This window comes from Anthonomus grandis, chromosome 19 (assembly GCF_022605725.1).
Source record: "Anthonomus grandis grandis chromosome 19, icAntGran1.3, whole genome shotgun sequence".
In the NCBI taxonomy this organism is placed as follows: Eukaryota; Metazoa; Arthropoda; class Insecta; order Coleoptera; family Curculionidae; genus Anthonomus; species Anthonomus grandis.
The window spans coordinates 4,858,556-4,870,980 of record NC_065564.1 but is presented as its reverse complement, the minus strand read 5'-3'; the positions used below and the strand labels follow the sequence as shown (position 1 = coordinate 4,870,980).

General features: G+C 37.6%; 1 non-coding gene across 1 annotated transcript; it reads left to right on the top strand.

Moving 5' to 3' along the window:
• Window positions 1–7,778: 7,778 nt before the first annotated feature.
• On the top strand, window positions 7,779–7,860 carry Trnal-aag (transfer RNA leucine (anticodon AAG)). Its single transcript has one exon. It is a non-coding gene; the product is annotated as a tRNA-Leu (tRNA).
• Window positions 7,861–12,425: the final 4,565 nt, after the last annotated feature.

The following is a 12,425-nucleotide window of genomic DNA, read 5'->3' as shown; positions in this document are numbered from 1 at the left end:
TAAAAATATCCAGTCTGGATCTCTCTCTCTCTCTATTCGGCTTTTATCCCGAATTCGATATAACGGAAAATGTGTTTTTCGCTATCAATGCAGAGCTTTCTTTTTGTTCTCCCCGATAAAGGGCATTATTATGATGGTTTCGAGATCAAAGCCGGCCCTGAAAGGGGAAATGGCGCTTTACTTTCGAATGATCTCCATCTACGACTTGAACTATACGAAACCGGTTAAGTATTTAATAATATCAGAGCGGGGTTGTAAAATTTCCTTAATAAAAGATCCGGGTTATTCGACACGGACACAATTTCATCAAGATTTTAGAACGTAATAAGTGAATTTACAAAGTCGTCCGAATTTTATCGCGGGCAATTCCCTTTAAGTATCGTGTTTAAATTAAGGCCGTTTTGCTTCGGGCCTTTAAAGTTTTATATGCGCCCTTCGATTGTAATGCGTTCCGGGGAGCCTTAAAAACGGTTTTACGATGATTGTCAGTTGTTTGATTTCCGGATGTTTATGTGACTAAGGTCTTAAGTTTCGTACGTGCCCTCGGGAGATTAAATAATTACCCTCTTGAATAAAAAATTACCGAAGACAATTTACTTCTATAGGCAATTCAATTTCCAGAGAAAAAAAATCCGGCAACCCTTAAAGAAAATAGGGCGGATAAGATAAGAAAAGAAGTATGGGATAAACTTGTTATTCAAATGATGCGAAAACAAAATTACCTCCCTCTATATATGTGAATTTTTGTTTATCTTTGGAAGGAAAGATTTCGGAGGGCCTACACGGATTTCGGTTTTATGTTAAAAAAACACTTTCCAGATTTCTCCATTCTTTTTTTTAACCAAATTAAATTAACGAAAATGGTCGTCTTTCACAAGATTTACCCGAGCATATACATACACTGCGACATTCTTCACTATCTAATTTTAGAATAGCTTTCCGTCGCTTACGTACCCCTGTCTAAAATAGAAGGAAACGACAGGAACAGTGCAATTTCGGAATATATAACAGTTTAAAACACACATTTTCGGCATGGCGCAGTAGTTTTATCGTTTTGGCGCAATTTTCAACGAAAATGGCTGCGGGCATAGAGTTAAGGGCACGAGAACGAGCCAGATATTATATTCATCTTTGGCTATTTTGAGAAATGCTGATTATGCTTTTACGGCACGGATCGCTACCAGTATGTAGCAAATAGGATTTCTTTTTTTTTGAAAAATAATAGCAAAATCTCTTTGACGATTTTATGAAAGAAACATCGTTTTTTGATGAGGTGTTAGTTGGGCGGTGGGAGGACTGAACGGTACGCCATCGTGAGAGGAAGAAGTCGCGGGTCGGACGAAGGACTGGACGGTTCGCCATCTTAACAGTAAACAGTAGAGGCGAAAGGTTGATCGCACGGAGGACTGAACGTTCTGCACTCTTTATAGCAAACACTAGAGGGGCGCCTGTCACAAACTCTGGCTTAATTTATGAGCAAAATGAGTAAACTGAATTGTTATCTAATAAAATTGTTTTTATTGCATTAAATATAGACAAATGCAAATAATAAGCTCAGATTTAAGACTCTTTCAAAAGAGTTCCAATGCTTTTCGTTAGAGAAGTCAGACGGAGGACTAAACGGTGCGATATCTTAACAGTAAACAGTAGAGGCGAAAGGTTGATCGCACGGAGGACTGAATGTTCTGCACTCTTTATAGCAAAAACTAGAGGGGCGCCTCTCACAAACTCTGGCTTAATTTATAAGCAAAATTAGTAAACTGAATTGTTATCTAATAAAACTGTTTTTATAGCATAAAATATAGACTCATGCAAAGAATAAGCTCAGATTTAAAACTGTTTCAAAGGAGTTCCAATAGCTTTTCGATCGAGAAGTCGGATGGAGGACTGAACGGTGCGCTATCTTAAGAGCGAACAGTACAGCCGAAAGGTTGATCGCATGGAAGACTGAACGTTCTGCACTCTTTATAGTAAAAACTAGAGAGACTGTTAGTCTTCTAGTTTAATTTTTAGTTTTGCAAAACTAGTGAGTTGAATAGTTTTCTAATTAAACCGTTTTCATTGCATAAAATCTAGACCAAAGCAAATAATAACCTCAGATCTCAAACTCTTTTAAAAGAGTTCCAATGCCTTTTCAATCGAGAGGTCGGACGGAGGACTGAACGGTGACCAGTCTTCTTGCCAAATTTAAATGCAAAATAGTGAACCGAATTGTTTTCCAATAAAATCGTTATTAATGTATACAATCCAAACTAATGCAATCTAAATTGTTATGAATAAAATCAGATCGGGGGAAGCGAAGGGGGGAAGTAAATGAAAATTCGAATTTATTTACAGCCCCCGGCAATTTTTTGATCGGATATCGTGAATTTTTAATAATTAAATTTAACGGTGCAGTAATTTTAAATTTAAATTGGTAATGTAAAATGTTACCTTGTCCGTTTTATTATTAATGCGAATGGCCGGTAATTAAGGCAGCAGTTTTCATTTTAATTTGGTTTGACAGCTCGTTACCGTTTATTTGTATTAAATTTAGTTAATTATATTAAATAATAAATTTATTGAAAATTAAATGGTAAAGAAAAAACAAATTTCCATTCGGTATTAACTCGTCAAACCTTGGCATCGGCCATTATTATACTTTTCACCCGGTAGATTTCGGTCTTTATTAACTTTTCACCGCAAACCCAGTGAAATTCTAAAGAAATAATTTATTTTAGCGTCTGTAAAACAAAGGACGCCAGCCCGGGGGTCCCCTAAAATAACTTATTCCAAAAAAACCTTTAGCGCTCACCTTTTATCTTGGAAAAATAAAAGAAAACATCCATATAACTCCGAAAAGCTTTAATTAAAGTTCCCATAACAATGCCGGTACGGTTTCTTTTGCCGACGACGGTCGTCTCCCCCCTTATTATGAAATGCAACTTTCTTTTTTTTCCGACAGTTTTTCTCTTTATTTCCCCGGTGTTTTAATTCCCTCACAATAATATTTACTTTCGGTTTAAATTTCCAGTTGGCACTTTCGTTTCTTCTATCAGTCTATTTATAATCACCCGGTGTTTTCTTTAAAAGTAAGAAAGATTTCGCAATTTATCTTAAAAGGAATAAAACCCTATAAGGGCCTTCGGCGGTGTCTTTGATCAGTAGGAGTGCCTGAAATAAGCAAAGTACTCGGACGGAGGGCTGAACGTTTTATCATCCTAATAATAAGAAGTAAAGGGAGATGGCTGGTCGGACGGAGGACTGAACGTTTGTGGAAGTAACTTTGATCTAGTGTGCCTGGACTAACATACTGTATTAAAAGTGTGCATTTTTCCACAAAACTTTTACATGAAAACGTCCTCGGTGTCCTCGCACGAATCGCCGTGCACGGTGCAAATTATTTTAAAATAAATAAATTGGAATTCGTGTCATATAAAGTTTATTCGTTAAACGGTCCCCGCGATTTGATGGTACACGCCACCCCCATTTTCCATAGCATGAAGGATTTTATTTTATTTATATATTTTTTGGTTTAATAAAGGGTTGTTCGTGACGCCATATATGGAATAATTTATAAATGAAATTGAACCCGATTCGGTGTCTTTGTTTTTACAAAATACGTCACGTTATAAATTTGATAAAAATCCTGAGACCTCTTGAAAAATCGCCGGAATTAGGAGCGGAGGACCAGTTGTTATGTTACAATGTAGTGGCCAAATTGGATCCCCGAGACCCGAATTGTCACGAGGAAAATCTTGTTAAAAATAACTGTGAGTGTTAAATGAAAAAAAGCTTATTACTTTTATGTGACCGGGCAATTTGTAGGGTCTTTCTTAAAGAGACCTTTTAAGATTTCAACTTTTTTTGCTCATCAGTTGCACAACCACTTCACATCATGCATAAAACTGGTCGTCTTAATGGCACGTCTACATTCCGCACATAATGCGCTTATTATGCAGTTATTTATCTTAATACGAATGATATGCAATTTACCACATGTTTGTTGATCAAACGTAAACATCTTGTGGCACTTCAAAAAAATAAAACTTGACAGTCGATGGTTTGAATATCATTGAAACGCATTATTTGAGCAAACGTCCTCGGAAAATAGAGCAAAAACAATTTTTAATTACAAAAACTACTTGGGAGACTTAACCGAGAGAGTGGAGAGAGCGACATTCCCCGGGGGTTATTTGCATTTCATTCCAATTCCATTTTTCAATTCGGGTTCGTCTGCCCTTCAACTGAAAACTTTTAAATTAAGTCCATCAGTAACATGCGCCTTTGTTTTTATAATAATTCTTTTATATCGTATGCAAACTGTCGTAGGTGAGCACGTGTCAGCTGGATAAAAAGAAATTTGCATCAAGAAGTCGAGGGAGATAAAATATTTGAAGATCTGAGTGATTAACAAGAAAATCAAAGTATTCGTACTGGAAAGATCCAGAAGTAAGATGGGACCTGGATTTACCACGAAAAGTGAAGAAGACATAATAAAATCAGAAGAAGTTGGCTAGGTGAAAGAAGTCTTGGAATTGAAGGCAATAGACGAGAACATTAAGATCATTCAAAAGAATGCTTAATTAAAGCATCTTCTTGTGCCTCTCCAGCCAAAGCAGTGATGATAAGGAAGCTTCTTCTTCTTCGGCTTGCTCATCATCATCTGCAAAGCAACCTTTGCATCATTATCGCCCTCAACATCATAGGTTTCGGGTCTGGTTACTATAGGCTTGTCTGGATTTGTCTCTTTCACATTAATACTTTCGACATTACTAAAAGAAAATCAATTTTAAAATAGACCTTTCGTGTTCCCGATTTTTCTCCTCCCGATATTCGGCTTTCGAACAACGAAATCCGACTTCCTGGTCATCGAATTGAAAAAATCGCTCTCAAGTCAAGCCGAAACGATATTTCCCGGGCCAAAGAGACAGGCCAGGGCAAAACTGGAAAAATAACGAGTGACAGTCTTCACGAGAGAACAAACACCGACGGTGTATCTGATCTCTCCTGGACGTCTGTCTGGTCGTATTGACTCTAATGGAAATCGCGCTCGCGGTATAGAAATTACGAAACATATACACTGACGAATAAATATTTGCTTAAATGCAAATCGCATTTGCCGGTCATTAATCTGAAACAGTCGGATAAAATGTTTTGTAAATTATTATCCTCGTTCATATGCCAATTAGCTGCCAATCGTCGTTATCGCACTTTTTCGATCGTCGACGGCCGATCTTGACTGCATTCTTATGCATTTAGTGACGGTTTAATTAATAATAACCAATTGGCGGTGTTCACCAACGTATTTCTTTGAACACATCTTTGGTATCTATCTGCGGACAGGTTCATTACAAAAAATAAGATTTTCGAAGGAGAGAAGTCGGACGGAGCACTGGACGATCCGGTATCCTTATAGTAAAACTAAAGGTGGCTATTGTTGATCGGACGGAGGACTGAACGGTCCGCTACTCTGGTAATAAAATAATATATCGACCATTGTGTTATATGGGTTTATAAGGAATGCCCCAAAATTTTCACCTACAAGTAGTGATACATACCGACAATATAAATTCGAGACATGTATTATAGGAAAACATATACAATTACCATAAAATTAATGAAATAATATTATATGCATAGAATACTAACAACAACAAAATAAAATCTCATTAAAATAATAATAGTTTTCCTTAAAATTGGTGTTCGAAATATTCGTCCAAATAATAAAATCCATAGTTAATTAATATTTGTTTAACGTTAGCTTTAAATTTCCAAAGTCTTTAATTTGCCTAATGCCAATTGGTAGATGGTTGAACAGTTTTTTACTGTCATTATTCGCAAACTTCTTTGTCAAAGTGGAGTGGGGGATTGGCAAGGTGCGAAGACCGAGTATATGTTCTGTCTGGTTAGAAAATCACTTAGCTGTACTGTCACTATGCATTAAGCAAACAGATTCCATAATAAAAATACATGGCAATGTAAGGATTTTACGTTTTATAAAATATGGGCGACAGGGTTGTCTGAGAGAGGTCGTACAACAACAGTCCCAAAAATGGCTCTGACAGTAAAACTAGAGGTGGCTATAGCTCATCGGACGGAGGACTGAACGGTTCACCAATGCTTAATAATAAGAACTACAGATGGAAGGTTAATCGGACGGAGGACTGAACGGTCCGCCACTCTGCTAATAAAACAATATATTGACGATTGTATTATATGGGTTTATAAGGAATGCCCCAAAATTGCATCGTGCCTTTATACTCTAAATTGTCACTGTTGTAGCCGAAATAAAATACATTACGTCGTCCAAATCGAATATCTATGTCTTCCAGCAGCCGCAGCAGTCTCCGAGACCAGAATTTATGTCCGGGATAAACTTCTGGAGCAACTGGAGGGGCCTTGCACGAGAGTTCCGTACGTCACCTCGTGAAAATACATTTTCGGACGATATATCCTTGTTTGGCGCCGGGTTGTTTATGAATATACTTCGGGGGGGCATTTCCTCGGGTAAACAGGTGTGAGTTATTCGGTTTCAAGTTACGAAATGCACCAACGGCCGAGAAGGCGATTTTTATTATCAATATTAAAACGAAATTCGCCCGAACAATTTTCGGCTTTTAAAAGTCCGATAAATTAATGGGCATTACGGTGCAGCGAAAGCAAATAAAAGCGGCTCTATATATATAGTACGTCAAAGGCCAAATTAGCCAGGTTTTATTGTAAATACCTTCGGATCCCAGGGGCATGTAAGCATTAATGAAACCAATGGGATAAAAAATTGCACAAACAAACACTGGCGAATGTCAGCCTCGATAATTTTGGGAAAATACATAGAAAAAGGGGTTTAATTCAAATGGTTTAAGGGCCTATACCCTGCAACTACGTTCATTCTTCATAACATTTTAATAAAGTCGTCCAAACGACCAATCAAGTGTATCCTTTGTTCGCTAAACGAGCTTCAATTCCAATTAAACCATATAATAACCATAATATCTTATAACATTATATCAACTGTGGTAAAACAGGTAAAACAATTAACTGTATTATACCGATACAATACCAAAGCCACTTCCACTCGTGTTAGGGCAATTTTTCATCGCTTTGTGATTTTAATCTTTGGATTATCGTTCGTTAATAGTGGAGATTAATTAAATGAGATACCGACTCAACTGGGCCCTAATGGCTACAGTAAATTTAACTGTCTTCGACCACTTTTACGCAATTAAAAAAAATAAAAGTTTGATTTCGGAAGCAGCGAAATAAAATAAACAGGGTATTAAGTTTATCTTTACTGCTTTGAGAATGGAGAGTATATACTTACTGGATTAAATCGTAAATGTTAAAAGAAGCTTATGATCTTTTTTGAAACGCTAGGTAGAGCTTCTTGGTTCAGTCCTATTTTGACCAATTTGTGAAGAGGCTAAAGGTTCCACGGATTGCTCTAGAACTTTGAAGATGATTAGCTTTTTTGAAGTAAAAACAGGGTTTTTTTATATCTCCTTAAATGACAAAAATACAGCATGATTTTCTTAATATAACGCCTTTTATTTCACGAGAATGTTCTAGGTAAGTAGATTTTGAGATTTTCTACTTTGAAGTGAGTAGTCAGTCCAGTCTCACTATATCTGCCTGAATATTCCAGGTATATTTAGCACGACTTGTGCACCTATACTTCTCGTAATTCCAAGACGATTTTCTTAGCATGTGCCTTATATACTGCAGACATTCTATTCAGTTTCTTTTGTCTGTGAACGTACATGATATGCATGTGCGATATACGAGACAACGTTGTCATAGGTAGCGTGGCCGAGCGGTCTAAGGCGCTGGTTTAAGGCACCAGTCTCTTCGGAGGCGTGGGTTCGAATCCCACCGCTGCCACAATTTTTTTTAACTTTTTGAATTTTCGCTATAAATAAATATATATATACAAAATTTGCATTGATTGTCCCATTTTCCCGTTCCTTTCGTGGAAAGTATTAACTCTCTATAATATCCGAAATTTTACGATCAAATCACACAAAAGAAGGAAACACTTTTTACGGCGTTTCTCCGGTTTTATGGTGCTTATTTAAAAGGCCATATAAAGCCCTTTTCCATTCCTTTGCATGTCGATTTTATATTTTTCTTTTTGTAATAAAATATATTCGGGTTTTCTCATTTTTGGGTAGTTTATGCGAGGTTACGGACGTTAAGTATACAAATCGAAATTGGAAATAAAAATTCAGTTTTTTTTTATTTTGAAGGGGGAGAATAAATTACACGACGTGGAGAAGTCTTGGAGGGTTTGCAGATGATACAACCATCATGTTTTAAATATTCTGCTTCGTGTTTCATGAGAATACGTTCAGCAGTTTTAGAGATCTTGGACTTTGAACTGAGTAGCCACTTTGAAGACCAAACAGTCCCTTTGAACTCCACTGGATAAAAAACTTGATATCTCCCAAAATTTTACTTGAACAACTATAGGGCCTAAACAACATTTGTACAGCACACTTTTCTTAATATCTTGCTTTTTGTTTCTTGAAAATGCGTCTACTAGTTTTTGAGATCTTGGACTTTGAACTGAGTAGTTACTTTGAAGACCAATCAGTCCCTTTGGACTCCTCTGGATAAAAAACTTGATATTTTCCAAAATTTTACTTGGACAACTTTAGACACCAAACAACTTTTATACAGCATCCTTTTCTAAATATCCTGCTTTTTGTTTCTTAAGAATATTTTGACAAATATTTGAGATATTGGACTCAGAGGGCCTTGGGTTGCATTCAGCTTCTCCATTATACTTATAAGCTTCTACACTCCTTGGTTGTAACTCTGGATTAAATAAAAGAGCTGTGACCTTAAAAGATCTTAAATGGGCTTATTATACTTTGAGACAGTTGCTCCAGGATTCTAAATCTGGATAAAACAAGTATTTAAGGAGATGAAATAACAAGAACTTGGAAACTTCTTCTACAGAATTCGAAAGTTGTAGTAGTTCAAGTTCTTTTAGTCCACGTTTTTGGTGCCAAGAGCCTGCTTGGAGGCTAAAGCTGAAATATCCTCTTTTGAGGCTGTAGGATGGACTGAGAGACTCTGGAACCATATTTGTATCCCTGGAATGAATAAATCAGTGCACTTAACATTCAGTTTCTTTCACGACTATAAAACTTGGAAATAAAATAGTGTTTACTCTGAACCTAAGAGAGGGAGACTTTAGGGGTTAGATCTAGGAGCTACTGGACTTTGCCAAGAAGGATCTCGTCATTTCCAGCCTTCCCAGGTATACTTAAAAGGCTTGTACTGTAGGTAGTCAGTTGACTCTCCAAGGTTTTCAAGCCAAAGATGAAGACAGATAAGACGATGCTTGTTTTTGAGTGAATTTCTTGAATGCTTAAGAGATCAGACAGTCTGCTCTAGACCCAATGGTTAAAGAAGTTCTCAGAAGTGCCCTCCTGGTCAGGAGGGTTCAAACCAAGGATAAATAAAGATAAGAAGAAGAAAATCTGTTCAGTTCTTCTTTAGATAGCTTACTTCTTCAGCTTCTCTTTGGTCTAAATATAACGACTTATAAGTAGTTGGTGCAAGTTCCATCCAAAGACTCGTCTGATACTTAAGAGACTAGAGCCCTAGGACCTGTGGTTAAAGATGCTGCTGGAAAGAAAAGACCTAAATGAAATTTTAAGCCAGAATGTCCATCTGGATTAAGTCTTCCCTCTGGCTCAAACAAAGAAGACTTGGCAACTTTGGTTTATTTTCTGCGGATTTTACTGCGATTAAACTGGGGCAGGAGTTCCTCGTATGACCTCTTTCATTAATCGACGCAAATTTCCTGGAGAAACTAAAACGAACACGGCCCGATTAAATTCACCATCTACAGGTACATATACATCGGCGAAATAAACAAGGCCCCGGGGGGCCGTATAAAGATAGCGAATAGTTGCTTGGAACTTCGACTCTGCCACTTACATGCAAAGTTTTCTGCAGTTCTAGTGTGAGTCGTTAGTGCGACTTCGTCGGTTCTAAGGGCTCATTCGGGGCACATTACGGCATACTTGTACTGTTTAAGGACGCACGGCCCTCGCTCGTATTGTACTGTAATGCTTAATAAAACTATTTGGGTTAGACGACGACGAGAAGGGAGTTTTCCGGAGTCGGTTTTCCCCATTTTCGTCTTTTTTTTTTGTTTGTTTGGAAATAAACTACGTGCTTCCCCTCCCGAATTGGAAACAAACCGCCACATCCGCACCGAACTGGAACATTTAAATTGAAAACAAATAGGACATTTATTAATTTAAACAGGAACTGCGTTTTCAGACAACAACGCGGTATAAATAAACAAAACAAATCCCATGTACTTTTTTTTTTATTTGACTGTCCGCCCACACGTGATAAAATAGAAAAAATTTCCCGAAAATTTACAAACTTGCTAATATCGGGGGAAAAAAAAACCAAGAGAGACCCTACATGCACGTACACGCGAGCCAATAAAAACGAGGGGATCGTAAATCAAAATAATGAAATTCCGAAAGTTTATTGTTTTTCCATATACATATATATGTATATGATCAAGCGATATGTAGAGTGTTTGCCGAGGACACTAAAATTTTTATATCCAGCTTCTTTTATTTATAGAGAGACGGGCAAATGGTCGGTTGATCCCCCTCCCTCACTCGAACGGGATCAAGGCAATAATATTGCTTTCGGATTTAAATTGGACTTCTTTTATGGAACTTCCACGCTGTTTCGTTATTTAGTTTGTAAAAGTTCGTTCAACCCACATCGAAACTTCAATCCAAAGACTTTAGCAGATCCATAAAGATGATATTTCGTCTAAGCAAACAAAACATCATGAATATACTCTTTCTTTTCGTCATTCCTCTTTTCCTCTCATTCTCTATCTTATCCGCTTTTTCAGCTCAAGCCGGTTTTCTCTTTCTAGTGTCCTAATTTTAGGGAGTGCCTCAATTGATTCTGCTATCATGTCTCTAAACCTGATAAAAATAAGAAAAGTTATTGGAAATCTTAGGCAGCTCTCTCGTTTTCTTCCAGGCTCCATGGTAAATATAACTTTGTACCTTCGTTTCTAGGCTCTTCTGAAGACTCTATTGGAGTTAAATCTGGTGCCCGAACTGGCCAATCTCCAAATGTTCTTTAAACATCACCAACACATCACGAAATGGGGGTATACCCGAAAAATTAAAAATCCCAAACTTTGGAGGTCGATATCTCGGCTTCTATGAAAACTATTTGGGTAGAACGGGATCAAGGCAATAATATTGCTTTCGGATTTAAATTGCACTTCTTTTATGGAACTTCCACGCTTTTTCGTTATTTATTTTGTAAAAGTTCGTTCAACCCACATCGAACCTTCAATCCAAAGCCTTTAGAAGATCCACAAATATGACATCCTTTCAAAGCAAGCAAAACGCCATCGATAGCTCCTCCTTCTCTCTCATATCTTCCAGTAAATCTGTTTTAATCTCACATAATACTACTTTTGCAGTTATCCTTACATTGAGATTATCCTCATTACTATTAAGATGTCTATCATTCTTTAAGGAGAATCCACCTGACGGACAGCTTGGATCCAAAGTTATCAGTGCCTTCTGGTGCACTCTTTTCTCAATCTTATCAGCTTTTTAAGGTCAAGCTTGTTTTCTCTTTGTGCTCTATCTTAGGAAGTGTCTCAATTGATTCTGCTTCCATAACTCTAAACCTGGAAAAAAATAAGGAAAGTTATTAGAAATCTTAGGCAGCTCTCTCGTTTTCTTCCAGGCTCCATGGTAAATATAAGTTTGTACCTTCGTTTCTAGGCTCTTCTGAATACTCTATTGGAGTTAAATCTGGTGCCCGAACTGGCCAATCTCCGAATGTTCTTTAAACAACTTCTGTCGCTCCTAAACTTTCCCTCTGGAATGCGACGAGGCCGATACGCATACATTAAACTGTCAAAGATTGTTTCGGCCCGATGATGGCTCCTGAATATTTACGAAAACGGTGATCGTCGACGGTGGTTTCCCGAGGAGCTTTTGTACCGTCGTTTTATCAGGGAATAAGCGGTCCCTCGGGCTCCTATACTCCGATCCGAAGGATTTTCAAACTTTAACCCTGATGGGTATACGGGCCCGATGCCCGAACTTCGGCCGTATTTTTAATGCCCTAAAAGATTCTAACCGCCTTAAAAGCCGGCCCTAAACCAATTTTAAAGTCCCTCTCAAGTTTTCGCTTAGATAAAGGCCTTATTGCTTTCACTATATAAGGGGGCGTCGACGCGTGTTTGATCCACTTACGTACGTTTAAAGCGATAACTTTCCGAGAATTGATAAAAGTTGATGCGAATGTCATAGTTGTCACATGTCCTAGATGTCAACTCGTTTTATTTATATGAGCGCGCCCTCTATGTGGTAGATGCTAAATTAGAAACTGCGGCATAGAGATCTCGAGGCCCTAGTTAATTATAA